Source organism: Ceratina calcarata, unplaced genomic scaffold (genome assembly GCF_001652005.2).
Source record: "Ceratina calcarata isolate Rehan_Ccalc_2016 unplaced genomic scaffold, ASM165200v1 scaffold1994, whole genome shotgun sequence".
Taxonomy (NCBI): Eukaryota; Metazoa; Arthropoda; class Insecta; order Hymenoptera; family Apidae; genus Ceratina; species Ceratina calcarata.
Window position 1 is genome coordinate 1 of NW_017141530.1, and position 1,478 is coordinate 1,478.

The following is a 1,478-nucleotide window of genomic DNA, read 5'->3' on the forward strand; positions in this document are numbered from 1 at the left end:
TTAGCCCAGGCTGCGAGGAGATCGGCCCCTTTTTCCGTCCTATGCAGAACTCTGTCCGACCGTACGTGAGCGCCGCCAGCTGATTGCGGACGACGTAGTAAATCAACGGCTTGAGGCGTCGCACCAGTCTACCTAGACACGTGTTCTGATACTGATGTGTGAAAATGAACGCGGCTACGCAAACTGAAGTGAACGAGCAATGCAGTAGAGGAGTACAAACAGATACGAAGTACGGCGGGGAGGCTCCCTTCGTGCTGTTGCATCGCATCAAAGGATGCAAAGAACTCTGCCCCTGCGAGCACCGGGTGGCAGAGAAGGAAATCGAACGCCAGGATATCGGTTGTATGGCGATGCCGGGCACGTAGCATGAACGGACCCAGACGCCGAAGGAAGGGTCCAATTGAGGTTGCCGGATATGGAAGGGAAGACTGGTAGCCCCTTCTGGATGAAAATGGGGGTGTGCTAGTGCGGGAGTGACGACGGAAACTCCGGACGGATCCATGGAGCCCACCGCGAGAACCGGGGCCGTAAAAAAGATGGCTGACAGGGGAGCCGGGCCACGTGTCGGGCCAACCTCAACGGCGCGACTCGGGCATCCGCTGCAACCCTTAGTCGGGAAAAAAGGAATGAAGGTGGAAGAGAAACGAAAAGACGAAATGCGCACCACATGCAAAGTCCTCTGGCCACGCTTTGACGCGTATTTCATCCGGACCGCAATTATACGGTCCGCAATTCCCTCTCGACCGTGTCGAGGATTTCATTGACATGGACGGAATAGCGAAAGACATGTTCAATGATCTCGTAAGTGAAGCAATAATGAGTGCAACGTACGTGTACACATATATTTACCCCAATTTTCGTTCCTTAGATTGCATATTATAGGTCATTAGGCGGGAGGCAGTAAACTGTGCTTTTAAGGAAACCTTTACGGAAAAACTTGCTAGCCATCTGACATGGCTAGGCGGGCGCGACGACAAATATGGACTATGCGAGTCGAAAATTATTTTCGCCATATACGGTTAGTATCATGTATTTATAATATGATCGTATATAACTATTAATCATATGATTCATAATATTTTGTAATATTTCTGTTTTGTAGAGGCAATGAAATGAAATAGGCATTTTGATCCCCCATAAAAGGCGGAATTCAAGGGCCATGTGATGGTGGCCCTGAAAGCGGCTCACGAAAGGAGGAGGTCGCGAAGTTGTAGAAAGATCGTCCCGCTCCGCAACTTCTGGGATGACGCAGAATAAGGCGCATCCAACATAGGTAAGATTAACATGTTTTGAAAGTACAATATAATTTTTTCATTCTACTAATTTGTAAAACTCATTATTTCAGCCACCGAACATCCGTGGCTGTGGTGACCGGGGAGGCACGGAGGTGGGGTTTAGTGGGTATTAGGGCATCAGCCCCTGAGTCCCACACATGGAGGGATCGCCCATTGACTCCCTCTATGGTGCGTAAATGCATT